The sequence below is a fragment of the Arctopsyche grandis genome, chromosome 13 (assembly GCF_051622035.1).
Source record: "Arctopsyche grandis isolate Sample6627 chromosome 13, ASM5162203v2, whole genome shotgun sequence".
NCBI lineage: Eukaryota > Metazoa > Arthropoda > Insecta > Trichoptera > Hydropsychidae > Arctopsyche > Arctopsyche grandis.
In genome coordinates, this window is record NC_135367.1 from 19,531,389 (window position 1) to 19,554,169 (window position 22,781).

General features: G+C 34.2%; 1 protein-coding gene across 1 annotated transcript in view; it reads right to left on the bottom strand.

Annotated features, from left to right (window-relative positions):
* Window positions 1–22,781, bottom strand: part of LOC143921626 (laminin subunit alpha-1-like) — an 82,082-nt gene that overhangs the window by 54,623 nt on the left and 4,678 nt on the right. The window lies entirely within an intron of this gene.

A 22,781-nucleotide genomic window follows, 5' to 3' on the forward strand; every position in this document is an offset into this window, starting at 1 on the left:
TTTTACAATTTCAAATAATTGATTAGCAATGATCCTATAATATAATACCCGTTATAAATAATTTGTAATCATTATTATGTAATATAACCCGAGAAGAACGTCAAAAGTTATGTTCAGACATGCGTGGCGAAAGGGTATCTTTTCGTGTTGTTCTCCAGCTGTGAGGTGTTAAAAAATATAAGACTTTCAAAATTGTTTATAGATAATAAAATATAGCACCGACTTATCTTACAGAACATAAAATATAAAGTGTCAATCTAAAACATCATAGTTTTCAAAAGAGTGTATGCGTAGAAAATTGGTAATTAGTATTGTGTAAAAGATGAATAGTGTGTGTGTAATATGGTAAAGAAGTGATGGTCTTTTATTGCGTTTTCTGAATGCAACCAATAAAGTGCTCAGTTTTATGGGAAATATGGTACAATAAGAAGAATGAGAAAATACCTACGTATGTATGTAAAAAAAAATAATAAAAGAAAAGACTGAAGGTAGAAGAAGCGGCGAATACAAAGACGGGTTCGGCCGGGATTTCAACACTTGGAACAAAAACGAAAAATAAAAGTATCGACGGCGAATGTGTATGAGATCTTAAAAACAAATTGCCGAATGCATCAGAGGCTTAATGGCCTGCTATGAGGAGAGGGGAAAAAACTATGAGAGCCTATCTATGAGAGAGTATTTTTGAGGCATTTCGGTCAGCGCGGGAAAGGGATGGGTGCCTCGGGAGAAATTTGAAAAAAGGAAAATAACGAGCGAAAGCAAACTAGAGAGGGCATATTTTTCCCACGAAACGAGGAAAATATAATATAATTTCGAAGAAAAATCAGAAAGGTCGAATTTTTTCTACGATGCGAAAACCAACACCAACGTGCAAGAATCAACTGATAAAAACCCAAGAAATAAAAAAAGGTATTCTATAAAATCATACTAGAACGTATAAAATTACATAGTTTATTCCTTACATGTATGTATGTATGTATGTACATAAAACCGACCCAATTTAAATCATGGCAATGATTCAACTAAAGCAAGTCCCGATGACCCACATACAGAGAGCGAATGTTTCCAAAACCACTGTCAAAAGAAAATCATCGAAGGTTTGTTGTTATTCGACATGTAATCCCGATGCGCCAAGGGACCAACGGATGTATAAAGGTCAGCTACTTAACATAATTTGTTCTGGAATACGTGACGAGCCGCCCTTTAACAAGTGCGCCCTGGGGCGACTGCCTTCTTTGATCTCGAATTCACCGTCATGCTTTTAAATTTAATACGTCAAATATACATACACATATGTGAATGCTGTTCGGATAATAAAGGATAAATCTGACGGTGCGCATCTTTGGAAAGTTGTACGTACAAAAGCTTCGTTGTGCAACTATTATATCAGTTCATTTCCTCGGTACGGATCCGTGAAAGTTCATCCTAAACATCCGGTCATAGCCATCCATAATGACCGTGATTAGAGGCTTCTTTTGGATAATGGTGCAATCAGCATGGTCACGAAGGAGGCGTACAAGACGACAATAATAAGATGTTATTATAATGTATGGAGGCCGTGTAAGGGAACGTGTCTATCTACGATGAAAGGGCTAGTAATAATCCTAAAATAGGACACTGAAATGGTACACCATTTAATTTTTTTTTCATATGGATAAAAGGTTCACGGTTTACACTATAATAAAATTCAAAAAAAAAACGATTATAAGTATGAATAATACTGACAAGGATGACATTAAAATGCAAAATATGAAAGTTTTATTTGACATGTATTTTTAACCATAAACTAATATCTGCCTTCACACTTCACCATTCATAAGAAAATAAAGAGAACCACCCAGACTTTAAATTGATTTTTTAAACAACATAATTTATATGACGTTTAATAATTTTGTGCTAAAACTTCTATACATTTTTTTAAACAAAATATTACTATACAATTTTTAAATTATAAAATGTAATATTTAACATATTGCTGAAAGAATGTTTCCAATCATATCTCTTATGAGCAATATTGAGCCACACATTCTTCTTAATTTTTCCACCTAATTCAATTGAGATCTTCTTTGTATCGTTTTTTAGTCTTTTGGATACCATTTAAGCAGTTCTCTTGTTCACTTTTCATCTGCCGATTGCCGTTTAAATATCTAGATTTCCTTCTCCGTCAACTACTTTAGTCAAATATTTCACCCATCTGTTTTGTCTCTCTTTCTTAAAACGTTCCATTTTTTTTTACTAATGATTCACAAAATATTTGCTATTTAATTTATTTATTAATAATTTATTACAAAACATCTGCTATTTTGTGAATCATTAGTAAAAAAAATGGAACGTTTTAACAAAGAGAGACAAAACAAATGGGTGAAATATTTGACTAAAGTAGTTGACGGAGAAGGAAATTTAGATATTTAAGATGACATATGAGCCGTTATATTTGAAAGTGGCGGGATTCCAATTTTCAATTCAAACACACTATTTCTATTTGACTTAATTCACATATTGTTATCACTTTTTTTATTTATTTATTTAGGATTGGACTATTGTAGCAATACAGGAGTCTCCAATGCGCCACAGTGGTCGAAAAAATACAGAGAGATGATAAAAATAAAAATGTATTTAAATATACACAGAAAACATAAATTTATACATAATCATAACGAACAATAGCATTATAATAATAGCAGATACAGTAAAAATATCAAATAATAACATACAGAGTAGGGAATATCTTGCATCTACAGCCAGCACCAATTTATAAGAACCAGGAGCAAACACAAAACATCCTTGCGAGGCCCAAATGGAAGAGAGAAGATCGAAATTAGACTCATACACCAGATTCAATTATGAAAACAATTGACAGTCCAGAATTTTAATTCGACATGTCCAGAATCTCGGAAAAGCAGAATAATCTTATTACAAGTATTTTTAATATTCTTAAACGCAAAACATTATATTTAATATTTTGCGAAATATTTCTCGAAATTAATAAAAATAAACGGCTCATATTTAAGTCAATAAAGTACAATATATTTTGCAACGGAAAATAAACGCGTGAAAAATATACATATTTGATTTTAAAAATTCGCTACATAATTAATTATATGTTATTTAAAGCAATTAAAAATCACAATCAATATAAAAAAGCATCTGACACTAATTCCAATACTCACTTTTAGCACAGCAATACTAGATTTTAAGTTAGAGACCAAAATAGCCATAAAATTGCGCATTATTTTAAACGCTCATATCTTACAAACGAGAGCAAGCCTACAAAAATCACATTTAAATTTAGTGGATCGAACTTAGTAAAAATTGATGTCTCCGCTCAGGTATTTTATTTCTTTCTCAGTGTATGTAATTAAAACACTAGGTAGAATTGCACAAAAGTCATATATACATATATAGATTAATTATCAATTTGCATAGAAAATTTGAAGGAGAACAAAGATACGAAAAGGTTCCTCACAATCTATATCTATATAAAATAGCTTTACCTTTGTTGAAATTCTATTATGCTCCTCGGTAGTATATTATCCATTTTAATAGCGAATACACGTCCGTGTAAGTGGGGGCCACAGTGTGCTGAGCCATAACATAATATAATATATATAATAGGGACTACCCTAATCAATTTTCAGAAAGCATTAAGAACATGAAAGAAGAGCGAGCGCTTTACGATTTTTCTACGCATTCATGAAACTCAACTTCGACGTATAATATACATACATACATACATACACATATGTATGTATTATACATACGTATATAGGTATTTTCAATCCCTACCATATAAGGAGATTCTTAATTTATACCGATTCGAACGGATATTTGAGAGCCACCGACTGCCATAATCTAGCATTAGATTTGTCACGCGTGTTAGCTCGGATCGTTTATTTTTTAAAGCTAATAAAAAATTATCGCTTTTTAAAAGTTTACGATAAAAATTATTATGTCAGGGCAAAGATGGCGGTAAGCTCATTACAAAGCAATATACGTAATATACTGAGAGACCGAGCATAATCGAATTGATGACTTATCATTATGATTTTATTTAAATTATGTACATGCAGGGCTGTGGAGTCGTTAATAAAATACGACTCTGACTTTGACATATTCCTCATTGGGTAAATTTCCGAATACCCTTAATATTAATAATACATGTAATTCGTAATACATTTAATAATACCGAATGTAAATTATACATTTTCGATGAAACATTTTTCAGTTATGAATACATATGTACATGAAACTACATAATAAAATATATTCATTTGGCATAACGGACGTGTCAAATATCAGGTCTGTCTTCAATTCGACTTAAACACGAGAAAAAGATAAAGTACAAACACCGTGTCTAAGATATGTATGTGTTACACCGAATCCATGAAATTGTCTATTACAAGCATTCGGCAAGAGAATTGCTGAATGCGTGAAAAATGCAAGCAAGTTGTCCAGTTCACGGATTCCGTAAATTCTTTGCCGAATGCGTGAACTGGACAGCGTGTTATATTATAACCAAGTGTCAAAGTGACAGCTGAATAAGGATGTTTAATTTAGTTTAATTTACATATTATTATGTATAATATGACTACATACATACGTTTCAATGTTTAAATATTGATCAAAATGTATAAAAATGGCATTAATTTATGTATAAGTCATATGAGATGATCGAAACATATGTATGTAGTCATATTATACATAATAATATGTAAATTAAACTAAATTAAACATCCTCATTCAGCTGTCACTTTGACACTTGTCCACGCTGTCCAGTTCTAAAAAACAGCACCGGAGCGCTGCTGTCTATTTGCCGACTCCATGCTTTGAGCAGACAAATTCTTGCCGAATACACTCATTCGCCAAAAAATTTGCCAAATCCGTGAACTGGGCAACATGCTTGCATTTTTCACGCATTCGGCAATTCTCTTGCCGAATGCGTGTAATAGACAATTTCGCGGATTCGGTGTAAAATATGCATACATTGAATATTGGTGAGTCACTCTTAGTTAATAATTTAATATTCATATGAATTGTTAAGTAAAAAATTTTGAAGTAGCGAATGAGTGGTATGAATTCACTATTAGACAGGTGTCATCACGTCAATCTGACAGTCGATTCTGATCATTTATTTAATGATTTTAATTTCTCTAGCGTCATTTTAAAGACGTTTGCTTACTTGAGAGCAACCCCCAACCCCCGTATATCAGTAAAATACCAAAGCAATCAGAAGAGTGTAAGTAGTATCACCATAGATCGGTGGACAAGTTTCTATTGCCTACAAAAAATGGTTCACTATCGTCAACCTTTTTTTTTATGCTAACTTGCTTTGTAGAACAATAGTAATTGACAATAGTGGACTATTTATCACAATCAGTAAAACTAAGCTTGTAAAAATAAATGCGATTTGAACGCCGGAATCGGAGTTACAGTCAATAGAATTTTTAACAACTCTATGACCTTTCATTTATGTACCTTAAGCAGAACTAAAACTTTAAGCCAAGGGGTGCGAATCTTTTTACGGTCGCATGCAAAATTTTTTAAATATTTATTTACTAAATGTCAGGCGTGCCAAGAACTTTTTATTAAAAAAATGAGCTTTTAAAAATTTTATTGAAACAATTTATAAAGATTCGTGAAATAAAAAATATAATGGTAAACAGCTTAAAGTTTAAGCTATCAATTTTCTAATTAGATTATTATTTGCTTTAGAAATCGGTGAGTTTGAACTGTGAGCGAGGTTACAACGATTTTCCTTTTAGATAATTAATTCTCAGTTACGTTGTACGCTAGTCAGTTTGTGGAGGAAACACTTTCGTAATAACTTCATTCTCGTGTCTAGGCAAGTTTATCTAAATATCTCAGGTTGCTTATTAGTATTTACCTAGGAGGAGCGTGAGATGGATTCTCCAATTTCAAACAAAACCGAATTAAACACGCGGTACGTTGAACTTAACAACCTTTTAACGATGAGAACTCACGATAAAACGACGCGTTATCTGATTCAAAAACATAATATGTATGTACACACATACATACATATGTATCTGTAAATATTTGTAAAATTGATGAATTTTAATTGAGACACTTAAGAATTGTAAATATGCTAATTTTTAATTAGATATTTTCATGCAGTATTTTGTACGTTGGCATTTCAATGAGTGATTTTGGAACATACAAATTGATACGTCATTTTGAGTTTTTTACATATTGTGGTGTATAAAAAAGAGATTCCTAAGATATATTATGAACATAATTTATGAACAGTAAAAAGCATTTAAAATTAAACTCAAATTGAGTTTCTGCGTCGATAATCAAAGCATGAGCAACACAGATTGATTTAACGATTGAATATTATGACCCATCATGACCGTGAAAGATTTATAATGCATGTAGGAACAGGATAAGAGGTAAATTTTCATTCGATTTCAGTCATTCGATATCTTCATAATTCTATAAATACATATATGGAAAAAAAAATCTTCATATAATACGCAATTTTCCCGTTTAACTCATGACCCCAAACCGGTTGAAATGTCTATGCAAAGTGATTACGGGGAAGGGTAATAATTTAAAGAAAATATAAATATTTAAGGACGCCATAAGGAATCTGAAAACACGACACTTTGACAAATAATAAAATGAGCCAAGTTATATCCTCGCTAAAGTAGAGACATGTGTTTCCTGAATTATGACGCCAGGCGTGCTCGCAGAATAAACGTTCGTTCGTTAAAAATGAAGAATTCCACGGTTGGACAACTTTTGGAGACATTCCTCGGAAAGACAGTCCTAAATATAATACATCCTCCAAGGATTACAAGGCCGTGTGCATATGTATAGTCGAATTTAAAATTAGTCAAACACGAGTGATTCACATCAGCGTGATAAAAAATCGCTCTGGTGAAAAGGGTTACGAAGGTTCACGAACAACACGCATTGTCATTCACTTTAATATCACAACGTGGAAAAAAAGAAAACATTGACACGACGCGTGGTGATATTTTCACGTCAGTAGGATGTCACTCAAAAGTCACACCGCAGCATGATCTTAATTGCATTTTAAAAGGTTGCGCGGAACCGGAAGTCGCGATCACGAAAAATTCGGGATCGCGTCAACCGAACCGAAACGCACGGAACAATAGTGGGATTGGCGATATAATCGACGGTTAAAAGTCGTCAAAAGGCTTGTACGTATACACGGATATTCAAGTACTAAAATTGTATCAAAAAAAAATATATATAAAAGATTTAAGACCAGAGAGTGACGTTTGCCCCACCCGACCATTTCGTACTTGAAAGCTGCAATGGCTCCGATTGCACCGTTGTCTAGAGATGACTTTCGAGGGTTGTGAATTAGTGTGCATATGCACATATGAATACGTACAATGTACATTGTATACGAGCACGATCACTCTTCCTTATTTACGAGGAGAAATGGGGAAACATTCAATCTTAAGCGTGGCGCCGCCAAAGTACCGCAGTTTTATTCGCTTCAATGTAAACTCGAGAGCTTTTAAAGTCAACGCTCGGGCGAGCTTTTAAGCGTGCTTTACAATCGAGTGTGTGCCACGACACGCAGGGACAACCGTTCTGTACCAAAGTGACGTGAATTCATTTTTAGGAAAAATTGGGCGAATTTTTTAAGTGTATAGAAAAAATGCTATATGAGTGTATGCATATATGTATATGTATGAAAAATGTAGGCGAAAAATGTGAGAGCAGCTTTTTTTATCAGTTTCTTATATCAAAACAATTATTGAAAATATATGAAAACTACCATGTAATTGTTGCGTAATGGGCAGGGACAGAAATTCTCGGGAAATCACGGAATTTTTCAAGTCCCGTGTCCCGAAAATTTTTATTTCGAATCCTGGGAAAAATATTGTAAACAAAACCTGATTTATATCTCTAATATATAATTTCGAAAGAGACTTAGTAACTATGTTTGTTTGTTGGGAAACATCGAAAACAAATCAAAGTTTCTATGACGACGATATAGATATCGTTGAATTTTTTTTCGATTTAAATAAATAAAATATAAAAAAAACGAAAGAATGATTGTTTTGTCATGTTAAAGCTGTTTATATTCTAAATAACGAGTGAAGTCGGGTTAAACCACTAGTGGTTTAATAAAGGTGAATGTATGTATGTATGGATGCGGTCGCCGTGACGAGACAGAGTGTTAAATTACAGAAAACGCAAATATCGGAAGGCAAAGATCGAAAATCGAAAGATCTTAAGTCGAAAGATCAAAAAAAAAAAAGGTGCATGGTAAACGGTACATACTCACTTAATTTGCGCGAGCAGGATACAACAGGAACAAGAGGAACAGGCTTTTCCTCCCGTATTAATGTGCGCGCGCAGAATACGGGAGGAAAAGCATGTTCCTCTTGGTCCTGTTGTATCCTGCTCGCGCAAATTAAGTGAGTATATACGTGAGTATGTACCGTTTACCATGCACCATTTTTTTTGATCTTTCGACTTAAGATCTTTCGATTTTCGATCTTTGCCTTCCGATATTTGTGTTTTCTGTAATTTAACATTCTGTCTCGTCACGTAGACCCGTATGGATGATACTATTATGAAGCGAGTCTTGTATTGACGATTCCACAATAGACAATTATCAAAGACAAAACTACAAAATAATATGAAAAAAATAGCATTGACTAAATAAATTTTGACTTGACTAATAAAACTATTCAAATAAATTTAATAAAATGTTTACTATTAGATTAGACATGTTAAAGCTATTTATATTACAGATACCGAGCGAAGCCGGGTAAAACCAATAGTATATATACACATAAATATATATATATATATATATATATATATTTATTTATTTATTTATTTATTTTAAACAGACCATTGTGGCATAACAGGAATTCCTAAAGCGCCACAATGGTCAAAAAATATAACACAAAAAAGAAAAAAAACAAAATAACAATTAAACATAAACATAAATACATCTACATACATAAAAAATAGCATTTATAATAACAGATAAAGTAAAAATATCAAATAAAATATAGCATAAGGAATGCCTTGCACCTACAGCCAGTTTCAATAAATATGTAAGAAACAACTACAAATACAAAACATCCCTGTAAGGCCCAAATGGAAGAGAGTTAATCAAAATTTCACTCATAAATCACAATCAATCATGAAAACAATGATGAGCGCAGACTACCAGATAAATGGTATATATATATATATATATATATATATATATATATATATATATATATATATATATATATATATATATATATATATATATATATATATATATATATATATATATATATATGTACATATGTACATATATCATGTTATGAAATGCTATCAGGCATGCAATATATGTTTTATTTTTATTTTATTTTATTTCATTATATGTACATCAATTAATCAAGCACACTCGTCTAAGAGATTGTTCCAAAGTGACGAGTGTACTAAACTGATTAAGAGTGGAAAAAAGTACATGAAAATACAAGTAAAAATACATAAATAGAAGAAAGGAAATGGAGAAAAATAAATAAACATGACATAAAAATTCTTAAAAATTCTTTACTGATCAAACTAACTCAACAACTCAAAAACATGTAATAAATAGTTTACTGCATATATTAATCTGTAGATTCATGAAGATTTTACGATCAACTAGCATTGTTGGTTGGAGCACATCTACCAGTTTGTTCAATTTGAAAGCAAATTCGTAGAATATATGGGTTGGATTTTATATGTAGAAGTACATATATTCACATGTCGAGAATATATAGAAGTACATATATTCACATGTGTAAAATTTCTAAGAAGGAAATCCCATTCCATCAATCGAACTTGTACGAAATGAGACTTTCCATACCAAGAAAGCTTTGAATCATCTTCCCAACTAGCTAAACTTTCGAGTGGCACACATCCACACATTCTAGCAAGCAATAGCGACCGGAACTCCACCAAACGTACCCATTTCGCACAGCACACCACACACACACACACACAAACCACATTCAAAACAAACTTGGCGTCACCACAGATACGTACTACTCCGAGACTAGGTAAGTAACTCGTGCACTGGAGCGGAAGCTTTTGATGCGACGAACTTCCAAGTGTGGCACCCAGAAATAGAACCAAGGCGCAGAAGAGCGACTTCAGCACACAGACCAGAGCAGACGACACAGTACAATACGAAACGAGAGTCGAAGCGATAAATAGACATTGATTTCACCGCTGAAGGGAGGACAGACACAACGAGAGAGGGACCACAGCACAGCAGACACACGTAATAGGTGCACCATAAATAAAACACGGTGGCACTAACCTTGATCGTCGGGTTTAACATCCTCTCTTCCCAAATGGTGGCTGAAATCGTAAACAAAAGCTCGGACACACACCAAACAAACTGTCGAAGCGAGATAAAAGTACCTAAAAATCGGAGCAACTCGTAGATCAAAACCTAGCATCGACGAAATGTATACACACACGCATATTACATGTATATTTTCACCGGTTAGATTTATGTCTCTAATTAAACCACGTCTTTGGATTTATGCCGTTCGTCAAACGTACAAATTTTCCTATGTATGTATATTTTCGGCGGCGAGATGCGGTACAAGATTCTGGACGAGTTTCGAATCGTAATCGAGCGATGTTTAACACGTATCAAACGATAAATTAAAGGTTTAATAGCGCCGTAAATTTAATACGATTTTTCAGTGCCTTTGATTTATTTTATGCTAGGCGGTGTCGTACAGTAATATATCGTCGCTCTAATTTTTAACATTTCCAACGTTTTAAGTGGTGAAATTTATTTCCTATGTGTTTATGTGTAATTGTTATAATATATTATATTACTTTGCCCGCGTCCATTTTGGAATGAATTGCGAATCGCTTTAACAATCCCGCCCAGAACTCCCCATCTTTTAAAATGCATTTTTTCTCAATTTTAAACGAACAATATTTTAAAAAAAAACATATGCATACATATAACATATTGACTAAAAATTCAAAGATATGAAAACTCGTTTAATATTGTGCTCATGGTATTGGACTGGTCACGTAGCTATAAGAATGGACGAAAGGAGGACAAAATAAGTGCTGGAAACGTACCCGAGAGTATGTAAAAGAGTGAAAGGAAGGCTGCAAGGACGAAATTAAAAAAAATTGTGATATGGTTTAGGGACTTTCATACAGCAGTGGATGGTGAATGGCTGTAAATAATGATTAGGATGAATATTCTATATATAATTCACATAATATACCGATAGAAGATTGAATTAATGAGTCAAAAGTCTAATATATACATATATATGTAGATGGACAGATATATTCAAACGATGCCCAAGACAATTCAGAAGCTACATGGGTCGAAAATGAGTTGAATAAATCAATAAATAAAATATGAAAAATAAATGAAAAATGAGCAATAATAAATCATGTTTTTGAGTTACCAGAGCGGAGACTAATCAATCTTTTAATACGTTTAGTACATTTAGATAAAAAAAATGTATTGAGATAGAAAACCAATCCTTATAAAGGTGGTGAAATAAAAAACCGGCCAAATAAATGCATAGTAGCATGAAAAAAAAATTCGCTAGATAATTAATTATAAGTATTTTAAAGCAATGAAATATTACAATCAATAGGAAAAACATCTGACTGTTGATTCCAAAGCTCATTTTGAACACAGAAATACTAGGTTTGCATTTACTGACCGCAAAAGGCAAAAAAATGAAGATTTTTTACATTTAAATTTAAATCGCTTATATCTCATAAACGAGAGAGAACCAACAAAAATCATTATCATATTCGAATTCAGTGAGTCAAACTTAGTACAGATTGATTAGTCTCCGCTCTGGTTATTTTGTTGTTGTTCAGCGTAATTAAATAGAAAACACGTACCAGCTGAATAAACGTACCTCAAAATAAGGAATAATGGAAGCGTTTGAAGTCATCGAGTAATAGTTGGCGCATGGAGATGACATGTATGGAGAATGATCCAAACATACACATATCGTATTTTCAATAGGAAACGGTTCGAATGGCGTCAAAGCGATTTTAAGCAAATTCTATGTTGGGCGTTTACGGCTTTTTAACTAAAAGCGTACACATTTCGCGTTTATAAATAAAGCATGGGCGTGTTTTAAAGGTCGTAAACGTCCTGTCGAATGTGCTCCGGCCGATTGTCAAGATCATGGGTGAATTAACACGTTGATTCAAAAATAAACATTTTACGACTCAATTATTCTGTGCATAAGTGTTCAAAAGCGAACGTTCTCGTATGAGAAAATCGATACACTAATGTGAAAGCAATTTTCAAAACAAATAAACACAAAAACTCGATATGGACATTACATATCAAACCCTACGATTACTAGTGTTTAAAAATATAAGCTCACGTATCGAATCGAGGGAATCATTGACGTTGTACATACATACATACATTGACAGGCCGTAAATATGGCTATTTAATTTTGCTTCGACTATCGTGGGTGGATTGACCTACACCAATGTTCGAATCGAGTCTCAAGAATGGAACACATAAAATAAAACGATCCGGTGAAAAGATAAATGGGATTGTCACCGGGAAAGTTTGCATCGCGTCTCAACCGAACGGATCAGATTAAACTGTCCAATTTAACTGATTGGCGTGTTCGATTCTGAAACGCCAATTTAATTTAATTATTTGCATTATACATATATCCATCATCTGGCGCACACTATTGATTGCTTGATTCCATATCAACAAACAAGCTATCAGATCAAAAGGTTTATTTAATTTTGTTTACTCTACTATGAAACACCATTGATCTTGATATTTACTGTTGAAATCTTATCATGTAACATTCGACGACTGAAATAGGGTACGATTTAACGGTGCATTTAGAAAAATATAGAGTGAAAAAAGAAAAAGTTGGCGAAAAGGGAAAAAAAACAATAGGAATAGTGTGGATAAATCCGGCAATGTGGACAATAGACGTCACCGAGAAAGATAATGGAGTATTTTACCAAACGTGTCTATTGCTGCGTACGCACCTAACCAACGAACGGCCCACAGGCCAACTTTTTAAACCAGTAGGATACAAAATATCGAAATAAAAATTAAATTAAAATATCAAAATTAAGCTAAAGAGCGAGATTGAGCTAAAATTAGATCATCGTTGATGTTTTGAATTACAACAATGTTTTGAATTACGACGATACGCATTTACAACCAGAGAAATATTATAATTTCTCTGCTTACGAGCGAAAATAATCTTGTTATTATTTCTTAAACGTCTTATCTTCATGTCATTGTTAATTCGCACGATATTATTATTTCAATGAAAGTTAATTATGTAGTTTGTTTTCGGTCACGATATAATTTCCAGTTTTAAATTTGAATTCACTTAGCTAGGTAGAAAATAAATTACATATTATTGACAATTGTAATAAAATACGCGTGTGTATCATTACGATCTACTTACATATGTACATACTAAACGGTTTCATTTTATTTTTTTTAATGGAAGAATTAAAATGCGTAAATTTTTTTAGGAAATAAAAATCGACTGAAAAAATATCTATTATAAATATAAACATTTATTATAAGTAGAATTAAATTACGTTCTTAAAAAACACAAACAAATAATTGAATTTAACTATATATATATATATATGTATATGTAAGTATGTGCCTAATGCTAATTATTTATGAAAAGTGCGGTATAGGACGTGCTCGTGGTTTCCAGCTGTGATGGGTGAATCTTCATGTCATTGCAAATTCGCATGATCTTAATATTTTGACAAATTTCTCCAATATTTATTCAAATATAGGAATCACCGCTATCGATCACTGTTAAACCTATGTCAATACAAGGAAAGTATAACACTAAGAATACTACAGGGGGTGAATTTTGGCCTGGCAAAAATCGGACGTGCTAGCGTTTTTATAAATGTACAAAACTATCTAAAAAAACAACACGTGCCACTTACCATTTTGTGTGTCTGCGCCTTTGCGGTGTTAGGATACGCCTCTCACCGCAAAAGTCCACGCACGCGTCCTGTGCCGCACTTTTGAGTGAGTTCTTACCATTACAGTGTGTCGTTTTAGCTTAACTTTGCACCTTTCGGAGAAGATGTAGGTAAGGTGATAAACACACACGGATCGAAGCATGCATTGTTTTAGGACGAAAACACACAGCGAGGAACGTGGTACATGGTTTTTTTAGATACTTTTAAACATGCGAAAAAAATCTGGCATGCCCAGCACATATTCATGACACGCTCAGCACACACCGTCCCAAAATCACCCCCTGGAGTGTTTTCGATAGAATTGTATCCTTATATTTATCCTTGCTTGACATTGATCGATAACGGTGTATTCCATATTTGAAGATATGTATGAGAACCCCCACAGCGGGGAGCCAAGCACACGACGTGCCGTTCTTCCCTGTGTGATTTCGCCCTAAGATAGTTTTGCAAATGAAAAAAAATATGGCAAATACATTTATGGCTATACGCTGCGTTTCTTCTTACATATACATATTTGCGTGATATTTAGCAATCGTGTTGACAGATAAATGACAGGGATGGATACTTTCTATTGGATTCATGTTATCTATGTATTTATGCCTCAATTAGTGATAAGTTACATATGAAAGGATTCTTGAATGGCATGAAGATTGACATATTTGAGCTACCTCATTGAAATATAAGTAAAAACATCCGCATGCACATTCGAACGTGCACCGGCAAGTTTTGGGTCGGGTTACCCAATTATCCGGTTATAATTGAAGCTCGATTTTCAGCGTGAACGACCCGTTTTAAATCGTCATAATATAATGAACGGTGCCGACCGGGCAAATAATGGACTGGCATTGTCTGCTCTGCTCGAGAGAACGGGAGGGCACCTCCATCATCCCCCATGCATTCATCTCTGTTGGGCCACGCAGGACGTCGAGGACCACTCGAACCAGAGGCGCTGAATGCCGAAAACGCGGCCGAGGGGAGGTCCTTGCCGATACATCCCGGCCAAGAACAAAGGACCACGAGTGGGACCTTCTCCACAACTTGCATACCTTATATGTATGTATGTATATTGTATAGGTGGTATAGGAAGGATCACCCCCTTTTCGGGACCCCTTCAGATATTCAGCCGGATCCCGATGGTCATCCTTATATAATACATATGTAGGTGCATACTTATGTATATAGGTAAGTACTCAGGAAACGACGAAATATATAACAATACCATATATTATATACGTACATCTACATATACATAAAGGGGGAGGTAGGTATGATTAGACCACTAGTAACTTGAAAATGAATTGTTTAATTGAAAAGTGTATAAAACTCCCCACTACTCAGTAGATAGGATTGCATTATTGTAAGAACACACTAAAAAATGCTCGTAGTTTCCAGTTGTAATGTGTGTAGTGCACTAGTAGAGCCATTGCATACCAGTAGAGAGATCGGGGAATTAAATCCCGGCCCAACTACGCTAATTGGTTTCCAGTTGAATTGGTATCATCCCCACAGTTGCTCGCAAATTACAGTTATTGGCATCTCGAATTTGTTAAATCTTATAAAATGCTACCTACAAAATGTATTTATGGCAAATTTGCTGTGTATCAAATAATTTGTTAATTGTCCATAGATGTCTCTATTGTATTCTATGGCCTGTCTTGCTTTAAAAGTTCTTAGTCCTTACATATGTACTAAAATTGTCTTACCTTGCGGTAATTCCTGTCATGGCACATATGATGCAATGAATGTAATAAAAAAAAAGTTAATTTGTACGATTTTTTTATTTAGACTTAAGTTTTTCCTACATTTAAATCTTCAAATTTAGGAATAACTTATGTCAATACAAGTTTAAAATATCACGAACATTCCAGGAGTGAGTTTTGCCAAGTATTGTGATGGCGTAAATTAGGTGAACTAGCGTTTTTTTTGCATGTGCAGAACTATCTAAAAGAAAAACACTTGCCGCATACAATTCTGTAAGTCTGCACCTTTATGCTAAAATTATCTTCAAAAAATTATTGTAAAATAATGGCATCTTTTGGGTTTTGATTTTATTTATACATATACATAATAATGAATATTCACTTTTGAATTAAATGTTAACATTCAAGATAGCAATCGTCTTATTGCTTCTACCCTACCCAGTATATATGTATGTACACGGGTATTGGCCGAGATTTGAAAAGGTTTATTTAACTGACAGGTATAGAAAGCGATGTATTCAAATCAAAAAATGTTTTATTTCATATTTTATATTATGTATATAGATCGAATAATATCCCACGGAAAATATTGTGAAGGGTTTGATTAAGAAAAAAAAAATCAATCAAAATTATTTACGTATATATGTATTTGTAAATTATTTTCACGAGCTGAAATTTTCCCATGTATCGACATGCACGATACATCAAATAGTAAGGGAATTCTATGCACTAAGTTTTCCGATTAATTATAATAATAATAACGATAGAAATTTATAATGCACGACATGATTTAGGAAGTAACGTCTAGAATTTGTATATAAATTTTGGGTCGATTACAATCTACATATATACATATATGTACATACATATGTACTATGTATATATAAAGCGCAAGTGACGGAAACTAAAGAAGGGTTTAATTTATTAACCTTTCGGCGACGCGAAATAAATCTTTAGCATCCGCCGTGAAAATTGGGTCGCAACAGCGTTATTGATTTTTCTTATTTATTAACATAAAATTACATCAGCATCTTACCATGAATTTTAATGTACACTACATATGCGCATATATGTATGTAAGGTTTTTATCACATTTTGCACTCGAAAAAGTTGCGGATACAAACTATTTTGAGTGTATTTTAAAAATTTTATTATAATGATTTGTAGGTAAAGAGACTTATTTTGGATACAGATATAAAACTTATTTTGTTGACACTCACAAATTGTGTTTATGCCTCTTTTAATTTAGAAAATGGTTTAGGCATTACAAAATGACAAAGATTAGTTGCTATTATTGATGCATCCAACAAATATGGAGGAAGTAGAATAGTTCTAATTAAATTTGAACTCAAAGGTACGATATTGAATCAACTTATAAACGTTCAATAACAAAAAGTGAGATAAACAAACACTGAACTAATAACACACCTACAGAAAGGAATATAGACTTATAAATAGATGGAAGTAATCGATTGTAAGCAAAATCTGTGTTCAAAACAACTTTGATCTTATAATTCTTATAACACGAAATAGGGCAAGAGCACTATAGATCAGAATGAAAACATCTCATTGCCCTTATTTATCATACCATACAAAAGCTACATATTTTTTGGTTTAATATGATTTTTGCCAGCATAAAAAAAAACTACTTCTTAGCTTTCATTTCATAAAAGCATATCAATTAAAATACATTAGACACTATTTATTTGATACACATACATGGAAAGTCATTTACCATCTCATATATCTAGGTACATATGTACATATGTATGTATGTACATATATCAAAGGCTTTTTAACACAAGGCATACCTCATTTCAGTTAGATTAGCAGTATGAATTTCAGTATTAGCAACCACCGAGCCATACTGCTGGCTATTATTTTCATATTTTTCATAATTTTCATTTTTTTGTGCCTTTGTCTTTCCGAAACCAGTCGATTCCATATCTTTAACTTTATTTTTATTCGAGTTTCAATTTCTTTTCGAAACCACCCGTTGAAATCAACGGGCCCTACACTAGTATACATATATTAGCCACCAGTATGGCTCAATGGTAGCGTGTATGTTTAGCACCAACTGATCGGTGGGTTCGATCCGCTATACTGCTGGTTAGATTTGTGGGTATTTGTGACTCCAAAGAGATCATTTTTTATCAGAGTTTTCCAATTTTATCTGATCGTTGTTGAAACGGTTCCTCAAATTGGAAAAAAATAATCTTTCCTGTTGTCACAAATCTTCTGTATTTATTGTATATACAATTTGTAAAAATTATGTACAAATCTAAATCCATAGATGTCTCAATGGTTTGATTCTTTAATTAATTAATTGTTTTTTCGTGTTCTTCAGCTTCTCGAAATACAGTGATTTATGTAATAATAAAATGCTGCATTGTTTGTAATTAATTGTCCAGGAAGGTGCATTGGGGTCTTCCTGTTTAGCCTTCCTGGTATACTATGTAAAATAAAATATATACATATATCATATCTGAAGCGATATTTGAATTTATCATACCTGTCAAATACCGAGTCGATACGCGAGAAAAAGAGCTTTCGATGAGAGTAACCCCCAAAGCGCGGGCACATAATTTACTAATATACAAACACCGAAGTCCTCGGACGCCTTGGCACCGAGCCTGATCCTTGTATCGCTTTGACCGCAGAATGGACCATACTTCTCTTTATGGTATCGCGGTCGTAATGTTTTGCGGGACACTACATTACCAAGTTTCACTCGACCGTGGTGGGATGGAGAATTTCACCTGCGGTCAGGGCAAATGATCCCGCTAACTTTGTCGCAGTTCCAAATACGGGCCATGCCAAATTGCATCGAAAACATCGCCATGTTGGTCTCCAGACGCACACTCTGGACCAACGAACGGAATTCCCGGCTAATCAAATACCGTATAAAGAAAATTCCGACGAAATAATCTAGAGTATCTACGGGGGGTTGTTGGGGGGAAACAGAATCGTGAAATCAAATAACCGGCTCAAAGGACGTACATATGAACATATATGTATGTATCTTATTTGCCGTGCTCCTTTTCCACTTGTCGTTGGTCACTCGACAGTGTGCAAATATTGACCGGGATATTAGAGCGACAAGATACAAAATGCACAAATGTGTGTAGGTATTTAGAGGGTGGGGTTTTGTATACCCGCTCGCTGGATTTCTTTAATTTTAAATGAGAATGTTGTACGAAACGACTATTATATTATACGACTGAGTTTGTCGAGCGATATTAACCTTTCTGCATCATCAAAAAGTGCTCATCGTTCGCCGCTCATTACAAACTATGCAAAATGTCAAATGCGGTCGACTCGATGTTTTCAATTATTTATTTTAAATTTTAAAATTAGTATATGTATCTTGATGATGATGAATACTTTTTTGATGCATCGATTAATTATAATGTGCATATATGTATGTTTATATAAATGGATTTTCAAAAGTATTCAAATTGATTTGGAACTACTCATTGTTATATTCATTGCTTGAAAATTGAAAAAACCTTTAATTTGTTTGTGTTTAACATAAAGATATACAGACAAGGAAGCACTCGACAACTTTTATTTTCAAAATAATGATTTTATGAAGAAAAAAAAAACTACTTCCACGGTACAAAAGGTTGTTGTGAGTGTGATGCGTTTTGTATGGGAGTTTCGGTTGATGAACATTTGGCCGAATGAAATTTTTTATTATCTTAATTAATTCCTAATATGAAAAATATATTTTCTTTTTATTTAATCCCACGCACGGGAAGAATCTGGCAAAACAGTGACTTTGGATTCATGTTAATCAGTCAAAAAATATCAAAATTGATACTATACTACAATGGATGAGTGTTAAGCATGTATTTATTTTTAAATAGTAAAAAAAGTATTCTTATAAACAGGATATATGTACATACATCATCATCATCATCATCATCATCATCATTTACAGCCATTCGCCATCCACTGCTGGATGAAGGCCTCTCCAACACGCTTCCACTCGTCTCTGTTTTGCGCAACACTCATCCATCTCATTCCGCACATTTTCCTAATTTCGTTCACCCATCTTCCTTGCGGTCTTCCTTTTACTCTTTTGCCTTCTCTCGGGTACCATTCAAGCACTTCTTTTGTCCACCTTTCGTCCATCCTCCTAGCTACGTGACCCGCCCATTGCCATTTCAATCTCTTCACTCTATCCACTATGTCCACTACCCTTGTCATATTTCTCACCCACGTGTTCCGCTTCCTGTCTTTCCTCGTTATGCCAAGCATACAGCGTTCCATACTTCTTTGAGTGCATTGGATTTTATTTTGCATCTTGGCGTTCAGTGTCCAAGTTTCACATCCATACGTCATCACTGGCAAAACGCATTGATCAAAGATCCTTTTCTTCAGGCAGAGTGGCATTTTTGATTTAAAAACAGCATTCATCCGTCCAAATGCACTCCACCCTAATTTCATACGTCTCTTTATCTCTTCATTTTTACTACCAGACATGTCAATTATTTGACCTAAATATAAATAATTATTTACTACTTCTACTGGTTTATCATCTAAGGGGATGCTATCAGGCATGCAATAACTATTGAACATTAGTTTAGTCTTATCTACGTTAATTTTTAATCCTACTTTTCTACTTTCCCTGTCCAGCTGTGTTAGTCTGATAAGTAGGTCAGCTGAATCACGAGCTACTAAAACTATATCGTCTGCGAACCGAAGGTGACTCAAAAAGCGACCATTGATGTTTACTCCGGCTGTATCCCAATCCAATTTCCTGAAAACTCCCTCAAGCACCGCATTGAATAACTTGGGCGAGATTGTATCTCCTTGTCTTACTCCTTTTCCTATGCTAAATCTATCTGTACCTGAAAAAATTTTAACCGAAGCTGTGGCATTCTTATATATTGCAGCTAACAGTCCCACATAGGGTTCCGGCACTCCCTGTGTTTTTAGAGCGTTAAGTACTGCATTATGACTAACTGTATCGAAGGCTTTCTCATAATCGACGAAACCTAGGCACAATGGCCGTTGATATTCGTTGGCGCGCTCGATTAGTTCGCCAACTACTTGGAGGTGGTCCATTGTGCTGAAATTTGCCCTAAACCCTGCCTGCTCTATAGGTTGGTTCTCGTCGAGGATATTTTTCAGCCTTTCTGTAATAACCTTCGTGAAGAGCTTGTAGACCGCTGAAAGTAGACTAATGGGTCGGTAGTTCTTGATATCGCTTTTGTCGCCTTTTTTGTGTATTAAAATGATAGTTGCGTTATTCCATCCTTCTGGTATAGCTTGGTTCTGGATGCATTTGCTGAAAAGCCTAGCTAAGATATTAATTAGGGGGGGGCCGCCACATTTTAGTAATTCAATGGGAATATTATCTTCCCCTGGGGTTTTACCGTTCTTTGCAGTTTTTAGCGCGGCCTCTACTTCGCTAGGCAATACTGCAGGAACCCTTTGGCCGTGTGTCGATTCCAGAACGGGGAATTGGCCGTTGTCGTTCTCGTATAGTTTTGCATAGAACGTGTAAACTCTGTCTATGATTTCTTCTCTATTCCTAATTATTACTCCGCTCTCTGATCTGATTGCGATCATTTGGTTTTTGCCTAAGAAAAGATCCTGTTTGCACTTTTTCAGGCTACGGTTATTCTTAATGGTATTTTCTATTAGCTTGCTGTTAAAATCCCTGACATCCCTGACTATTCTCTTTTTAATTTCCTTATTTACTAGATTGTATTCTTGCTTATTATTATCCCTATCTAAATTCCTTTTATGCTTAATTAGGTTTTTTGTTTCCGCTGAAATTTTGCTTAATTTAATCTGTTTCCTGAATCCACCTAATTTCTTACCTGTTGAGGTTAGAACCGAACTAATTACAGTGTTCAATTCCTCGATGTCTGCTTCTGGGTTTAATTTCCCGTATCGATTTCCAAGTTCGAGTTCGAATTCCTTTTTCCTAGACCTTAGTTGAGCGAAATCTGGAGAGTTACTGCATCCTTTTATTAATTTCCTACGTTCGCAATTTATATTAATGGCCATCTTGGCACGGACTAATCTGTGATCGCTACCTATATCTACTTTACTTAAAACACTAACGTCTTTAACGGAGTGCAGGGCATTTGTTAGGATGAAATCGATCTCGTTTCTGTCTCCTTTAGGACTCTCCCAAGTCCACTTATTGTTGGTGTTTTTCCTGAAAAATGAATTAGTGATAAAGAGCCTGTTGTGTTCTGCGAATTCTATGAGGCGATCGCCTCTGTCGTTTCTTTGGCCGGTACCAAAATTGCCTACTGCTCTTTCTGTATTTGCCTTTTGTCCTATTTTTGCGTTAAAGTCGCCCATGATTATTTTAAAGTGGTGACGGCTATTATCGTATGCGTCCTGTATTTTTTCGTAGAAGTCTTCTATTTCCTCGTCTGGGTGGCTAGATGTGGGGGCGTACACTTGGAAGATTTGACAAGTGTACCTGCTCGAGATTCTTAATACTATATAGCATATACGTTCCGATATGTCGCTTATTTCTATAATATTTCTTTCTATTCTCTTATTGATAAGAAACCCTACTCCTCCTATTCTACCATTTGGTAGCCCTCTCCAGTAGAGACAGTTACCACTTTTTAGGATTATTTGGTTTTGCTGTTTTCGTCTTACTTCACTAAGTCCTACTATATCCCATTTGATATTTTCTAATTCATTCTCTAATGCAAGCACACTTCCTTCACTCGATAACGTTCTTACATTGTACGTGGCTAAATACAGGTTTCTATTAGCTAAGCTATCATCCATCGTCACTCTTACCTTGTTGGAGGTTTGGATATTATTTTTCTCGCATTTATCCAAGATGTGTTGAGAAAAAGGCGGTACCTGAGAGAGATTTCCATTCAAGGAGTGAGTTCTTACCGCCATAGACTCTTCTCTGTGGTCAGCTTTGACAGATAGTCATCCTAGGTATCACTTGGATCACTTATGAATTATTACATGCCATTTAACAGGGTTACTTTGTAAGTGAAAGTAGTTAGTTATGATAATAATAGATTAGCAATTGTTATACTACTTTTTTATAGATCTTTATCGTGAGACGCC